The sequence below is a fragment of the Montipora foliosa genome, chromosome 11, assembly GCF_036669935.1.
Source record: "Montipora foliosa isolate CH-2021 chromosome 11, ASM3666993v2, whole genome shotgun sequence".
NCBI classification, from domain to species: Eukaryota; Metazoa; Cnidaria; class Anthozoa; order Scleractinia; family Acroporidae; genus Montipora; species Montipora foliosa.
In genome coordinates this window covers 46953819-46961318 of record NC_090879.1, presented here as the reverse complement: position 1 = coordinate 46961318, position 7500 = coordinate 46953819, and the positions used below count along the sequence as shown (strand labels likewise).

Here is a 7500-nt window from a genome sequence, read left to right as displayed (position 1 = left end):
GCTCGTAAAATTTTAGCTTTCATTTTACGCTTTGGTTAACTACACTTTTTCACGAGATCGTGTGAAGAAAGCACTCATTTACTGATTAGGCCTAAGCACTCGTTTCAGGGATTAGGCGTAAGTACTCTCATAGAATTTTAGCTTTCATTTTACGCTTCGTTAACTCTACTTTTTCACGAGATCGTGTGAAGAAGAAAGCACTCGTTTACTGATTAAGCCTAAGCGCTCGTTTCAGTGATTATGCCTAAGCACTCTCGTAGAATTTTAGCTTTCATTTTGCGCTTCGGTTAACTACACTTTTTCACGAGATCGTGTGAAGAAGAAAGCACTCGTTTACTGATTAAGCCTAAGTGCTTGTTTCAGTGATTAGGCCTAAGTACTATCGTAGAATTTTAGCTTTCATTTTACGCTTCGGTTAACCCTTTCAGCCCTGTGGGGTTCCCCATTGACGAGTAAAATTGTCTGGCATTAGACAGAGTAAAATTGATAAGTGGGAGTTAAAGGGTTAACTACACTTTTTCAGGAGATCGTGTGAAGACAAAAGCACTCGTTTACTGATTAAGCCTAAGCGCTCGTTTCAGTGATTAGGCCCAAGCATTCTTTAAAAATTTTAGGTTTCATTTAATGGTTCTGTTAAGTACACTGTTTTGACAAGATACTGTGAAGAATAAAGCACTCGTTTACAGATTAAGCATTGCGCTCGTTTCAGTGATTAGGCGTAAGCATTGTTATAAGGCTTTAGCTTTCATTTTATGGGTTGGTTATCTACACAGTGGTATTGACCACTGCGTTAGGGTTTAGACACTTCTTTCCTTAAGGGCCCACAGACGGATTTTTCGCGCGTTGCAAAGGAAGTGAAATGTTACTTCCGGTAACTGACATCATCATATCATGAGCTGACAAGAAAACCCACTCACAAGAAAAAGTCACCGCACAAACTGTTGTTTCCGTCGAGGGTTTTTCCTTGCACTTCCTTGCACTCGTTCTCAGATCAACTGTGCATGTGCAAACGAACTGACTTCCGTTTTTTTAGAAAAAAGCTAAATTTCCGGTGGTTTTAAATTGAATTGAATTTTTTTTACATGGCATGTTTCACCCCCAAATACAGAATATAGCTAAGCATTGATTTTTTAAAATCATCTTTGTTGAAAAGTTTATGGGTATTTCAGTATCGTTTATGTTTTTTCAAAATAAAAAGGAAACCAAGCTAGGCTGGATGCAAAAACGAATACAAATTATCAAACCATTGATTAAATACCCAAATTGCGTAGCACTGAGACAAATTTAGAGTTTTCTTTTATTGGTCATGTGACCATGGGCGTGGTATGATGACGTCATATTTAGGGTCATTGGCTTACAAAAGTTAGAAACTGACCAAAATAATGCCAAACTCTCTCAAATTACTTAACCATTACATCATTAGCAACTCACTCCAAAAAATACGTCAGTGGGCCCTAAGAACATATTCTACTAAGTAGGTGAAGGGGGTGGTAATGACCACTACATAACTGCGTAGCCACTTCTTTCCTTACTAACTTATTCTAGTGGAAGGGTGGTAGTGACAACTGCATAGCCACATAATGTTCCCTTTTGGAGTGGCGGGTTATTCTGCAGTTACTCCTGGTTTTGGAGGGCTCACTCTTTTGTAAATGTTGTTGAGTATTGAGGTTTGTTTCAAGTTTATTTCTACGTAAGGTTAATGACGTTTGCCATGGTTATAAGGATATTGCTACAAATAAGAGATCAAGCTTGATTGAAGATGGAACTGATTGGATTGATATTTCACCACTTAGGTACAAGATTGGATGTAATTAAATAAACAACAATTGGAATAACCAAGAATGCAGTCATGCATTTGAAAAATATACAAGGAAACATCCTGCTGTTTCTGTGTCTTTTTTTTTACTACAGCGTCTTGCTCATGGCTTTCACATCTTTGTTGCTTCTAGGAACCACAGCTCGGCTAGCTTTTCAGGCTTTTCAACTGCTTACAGTGAGGTGTTTGAGCTCCTCTCAGGACATCAAGGTACAGGTGTACTGACAAGAACCTTTATTTACTGCAAGATTGGATAAACTGAAGATATTAATAACCTGCTCCCTCTTAATTAATTAGTGATGAGTTCACATCACTCTAAATTCGAAACTACAATTTCCGTTTATATTGTACAACGTTGAAGCTACTATATTGCCAACTTTACTGTGTCACTAGACTGGGAAAGCACATTCTTGGCATGATGCTTAAGGACTTAATCCATAATCCAAAATGTGTACAATTTTAACTGAACCTTGATAAATTTGGCTTTGACCCCCTTTAGCTGAATGGTGTCGTAAGTGCAACTCTGTTCTGTGTCTGTGTCGTAAGTGCAACTCTAACTTCTGTTTTACTACATTGTGTAATGATGAGATACGGATGAGAGCTGATGTTATTATTCATAGGTTACTTGCTTGGTTAGGATTTAACTACACAAGTTTGTTCCAAATATTAATGTTTCATCAAAATAGTATTTTGTATTCCTTTGAGAGGAGGAAAGCAAAACTGTGCAACATTCATATTATGGGAATCAATACCACCTAAAATTAGTGTCCAGGTATAAATTTTCCACTATACGGAGCATAACAGTAGTTAAATTTATGGAGTACGCCAGAACAATTAGGAAATGGTTATTTGAATGCAGACTTGCAAGAAACAAATGCAGGCTAGGATGGTATCATTACGCCTGTATGAGGGGTTCCCTTAGTGTATGTGTACTTTTTTATGACCACAAAAATTTATAAGAAACAGTAACATTTCAATTCATTATTTAGACTATGGAGAAAAACAGTGCGCTTCAGCATTTTGGCAGCAATGGTGAATTAGAGTCCAAAGCGAGAGAGCTTGGTAACCTTGACTTCTTTGGTTTGATGAAGAAGAATGAAGACCGAGACAAAGTCATGGAGGAAGTGGATAAGATACGAGCAAAGTCCATTTACAGCCATCCTCCAGATGATTGTTCAGATGCTTGCAAGACACGTGGTGACATATTTCTTAGCTTAGTGGTTCTTAGACTCTACTCAGACTACACTACCCCACTTTTTCCTGATTGAATGCCCACTCCAGCCCTGACTTTAGCGGTTGTGTGCTCTTAAATATCATCACTTTCCATTACCTTTATTATGACTAATAACCACAGGAGTTGGGCGTCTTCAGAGGATCATAGAAAAGTGCGAATTGTTCCAAAAGCATCAAAGTTGTCTACTTGCATGAAGTTAAGGGATTAAGGAGTTTTGTCTTTGTTTATAAGGTTGTGGACAACTTTGGGTTGTTGATGGGCAATGGAAATTGATGTTTGCTCACTGTATGATGCAAAGAAAGGTGGGTGCTTCATTAGAGTTTAACTTTGACTTGTATGTTTTCTGAAAGGTATGCCTTTCTGGAACCCTCTACGAAATTCTGAAGTGCTCATTTTTTTAACCAGCATTTTGTGCAAGGCCTCCCACTGCTCAATTACCCAGATGTTTGTACTGAGTCCCCTCAAGCTGGAAAGGCGTTTTGTGGGGAGCATGTGGCATACTTACATACTTAGCAGAAAACCATCCAGATGTCCCTGCAGATGTTCGTGGTTTTTTGAAATATTGCGGGATTCAGCGTGCTGATACAGGTAATAGTAGTAGGATAATGATAGCAACAACAGCAAATAATAATAATGAGATAATGATGATGATCCATATCAACAACAACAACAAGAACAATAATTACTGGTATTGTAACAACAACATTTTGACTAGTGATAAGAGTGGCACCCATTGAGAAGTAAAATTGTCAGGCATTTACCATAGGAAAATCGTTGTGTCAATGATTCTTCGAGTTCAAAATGATGATGATGATGATGATGCCAGCTACATCACTGTTAGTCTCTGAAACCCCTGAAACTTGCTTAGTGTTGAAAACATGACAGTAATGATCTATCATTGGTTATCACAATAGCATCAGCTGCATGTATTATGCCATAAGCTATGAAAACATGATAGTGTAATGATTTTAATAGAGTCACAATAGACTGTATAATTTATGGCATAAGCCAACTGAATTTTCTGAAACTATTTATTGGATACATCAATGTATCATGACAAAAAATGCTACCACTTTTTTTTTTCTAGCTAAATAACTGAAGAAATACTTTAGTACTTCTGTAATAATTGAGGTGCTTGTGCCTTGCAACATTATTCAGGAAATGAGTCGGATGTGTCATTCGAAGAGGTATGTGACCAGGAAGTTTCAAAAGTGGATGATGTTTTGGTATCACTTCATGATGATGAAATCTCCCATCTTGGGAATAGTGTTGTACAATCACAAGGTACTTAAAATTACGTATAGATATCATGCAACAATTATGGGTAAACTTCATTCCCTTATGGACTCTATGCTATATGTAACTTGCACGGAGGTGATGCATGTGTTTTATTCAGTACTCTATTTATTGTTATCCAGTGCTTAATTAGAAGTAGCTTAGTACTGTATAAAGTAAATGCTAAGTATTCATATTTTTGAAGAATGATTCAGTGTTTCAAACTTGGAAAGAGTAGTTTACACCAGACAAGGTATTTTGTTGAGAAGTAGAAACGTTATATTTGTGTTGTTTTGTGTTTACAAGATATCATTCAGTCTTAAAGAAAGCAATGAAGATTCTGTAGTAACCACTGATTGCACCAAATGTATGTGAATCAAAAACATACTTTTATTTCAAAACAGAAAGCACAGTGACTGTGCTTTCATACTGGTAAATGCCTTTAAACTTAGAATCAATATAATATTGTTTCCTATCCTATGCAGTTGTAGAGATAATGGTCAATTTCCTTATCCACTAGGGAACACAGAGCTCGTAGAAAAGGAGCATGACGCTGTGAATTCTATCCTCAATAATTGCATTGAAACACAGCCCACAACTTGCAACAAGGACACTGGTGGAAAGCAGCGGCTGCAAAAGTGGTCCAGAGGTCACTTGTTTATCGTGAGAGGAGGGGGAATTATTGACAAGTGGAGTCCCCTTTTTAAGTGAGTTTGGAAAAGTAACTTCTTTGAAATTTCATGAAATCTGTTGTAGATTAGGAATTCCTGCAAGCTCACAGGGGGATTATAAATGGTGATCCGTTTATGAGGGAATCTTAAGAGCAAAACGTTCAATGAGACTACTACAAAAACTCACATCAGCAAGTTAGGCTTACTTCGGTTTTCCCAAGAAAAAGATGAAGATTTTGATATCTGTGAAATAAAAGCAACAGAATGTCTCTTCTGAAGTGTTAGTCACCACAATAATTGATGTAAAATGTAATTTTTCCTAACAAATAAAATTATATAACGCAAATCAGGAGAAAATGCTAAATATACATGTAGTAACTGAGCTCCTGGAGGGTTACTGCAAACTAGACATTTCAAAGGCCTTTTCTTAAACTAGCTGTATGACCACATCTGTCAGACAGGTCTTTTGCAGTTGGCAAAATTGTCAATTTTTGTCTATTTTGATAATAACTGAAAAACCATCCGATAGATTTTTTTAATGTTTTAAGTGTAAGGTTTTGTATGGGCTTAAAATCATGTAAAATTTATTGTATTGTTGTCACTTTTATAGCATCCAGGTATAAAATTAATTCTGTTAAGGACGTTCGCGCCCATTGCTACTGCGCATCTTTTCGCACATGTCACGCACACGTCATGCATCGTAGACCACGCAGGTAAAGAATGGAACATGAAAGTATGTGGCATCATGGGATAGCTGTGGACCCAGGTCTTCTCGGAAATGTCACGCAATGGCATGACAATGCGAATAGACAATCGCTTTGAGAACTTCTTGAATGCTCGGTAACCCCTATTTTTCTTTCCGTAGATCACTTCCTTTCTTGATTTTGTCCATTTTAACAAAAAACAAAAAAAATCCGTACGTGAGAAGTTACAAATATTTGGCCTTTTATGCTCTCGTGCGACCGAAGTTTTCTTTCTTAGACTAATATGTATCGTTTTTCAAGGTCTATTTCACCTCAGAAAAAGACATCAGTTGCAGAGGTTAATTTAGTTATATTAGTTATGTTGAACTGAGTACGTTTACCTGATCTAAATTTCACTCATGTACCTTTTTTATTGCTGACAGTTGTAAGCTAAGATCGTCTTAAAGTAACGCAATCTTCTAAAAATGCACCTCATGATCTCGCAAACGAGCATGGTGACCCCCCATTTTTTTTGCCTTTTTGGCAAAAGTAGATCATTACCTTTCTGCGTGGCAAGTTTAAAAAAAATCTGTATGTGAGAACGTTTTGGGCGCGAACGTCCTTAAGTGAAATATGCTTAATACATTATTCTGACTTAAGACAATAATGATTCATGTGTAAATTGAGCTACAACTCCTATTACTAACTTACCTAAAATTAACTTTGTTAAAGAGTAAGATTGTGCAAACCTCCATATTAAAGCCTCTGACAGTTTCTTTCTTTTATTCATATTTGTTCACTTCAATTTAGGTCAGAAAGCCCTTCACAAGTTTTTATTATAGTATTGTCCTGGCTTTGCATTATTTTGAAGCAACTTAGCCCAGCAAACTGGTCCAAAGTTTATGTGGCTTAGGACAATATGTGCCACTTAGATGGGCTACGAGCTGCTAAGAATCTGCTGCCATGGTCCTCCCCATGGGATAGAGCATGGATTTCTGTGAAGAAAATCATAGACAGGCTGCATATCTCAAATCATAAGGACAAAAGATGCAAGGAAAACTATGTTCCTAGTATTTTAAAAGAGGAAATTCCAAATGCCAACACTATGGCTGCTGAGCAGACCTTTGTGTGGCTTTCCTGATTCAAAACAATCCTTTGCGCAATGCCAAAAGTGCATCACCTGTTTTACCTCCACCAAATGGTAAAGCGTTGGAACCATTACACTGTTCTGTGTTACAAGAATGGCAAGAGGCCTTTGCTTCCAAAGGCCCATGGCAAACTCTCTTGAATGATCATTCATATCAGCAATTTTCATTCAGACATTGAAGTTACCAACTGTTTTATTCCTCATTTTGATTTGGGGGGCATACCTTGACCCTTTCACCCCTGAGGGGCTCCCCATTGACGAGTAAAATGTATAAGTGTCACTCTTAGGAGGGAAAGGGTTAATAAATACAATGAAAAGGTAGGAAATATGTGTTGCATGACAGTATTTGAAGCTTATGGCAACGGCCTGAAAATGTGCCCACTATGGAGGCAAATATTTTACTTCTTGTGCATCTTTTCAATAGACCATTTCAGAGTTGTGTTCTAGGTTCAGGGTTCGTACTCTTAAGAGTTTTTCAAATTCCATTAGTTTTTCCAGATTTCCATGACCTAAACTTTAACTGACAGTTTCGAAAATTGTCAAAATCGTCCTTGTTTTAGGAGTATTTTCTGACATACTCGCCTGCATTTTATTTTGTAATTTACGTACCACACGTGTCTATAATTTTCCGTGACCAACAATTAAATTCCATGACTTTCCAGGCCTGGAAACTG

General features: G+C 37.3%; 1 pseudogene; it reads left to right on the top strand.

Moving 5' to 3' along the window:
* The window catches only part of LOC137977233 (uncharacterized), a 12663-nt pseudogene extending 7627 nt beyond the window's left edge, over nucleotides 1–5036 (top strand).
* Nucleotides 5037–7500: the final 2464 nt, after the last annotated feature.